The following is a 228-nucleotide window of genomic DNA, read 5'->3' on the forward strand; positions in this document are numbered from 1 at the left end:
TTGGTCCTCGTGTATTAGAAAACCTGCACATATAAAGCGCAGGAAGAAGATCACATGTTATAATAATCCCCTTTGCAGCCAGACAGGAGCAGAGAGGAGAAGTGAGAACTGCCCGGGTAGGACGGAGAGATGTGCTAAAGGGAGGCAGAGACAGAACTCGCAGCTAACTAACCCTCCCCCCCGCACCAAGCCTTGCTGGAGCAGGAGGGAGGAAGGATTCTCCAGCCC

This window comes from Acanthisitta chloris, unplaced genomic scaffold, assembly GCF_000695815.1.
Source record: "Acanthisitta chloris isolate BGI_N310 unplaced genomic scaffold, ASM69581v1 scaffold34622, whole genome shotgun sequence".
In the NCBI taxonomy this organism is placed as follows: Eukaryota; Metazoa; Chordata; class Aves; order Passeriformes; family Acanthisittidae; genus Acanthisitta; species Acanthisitta chloris.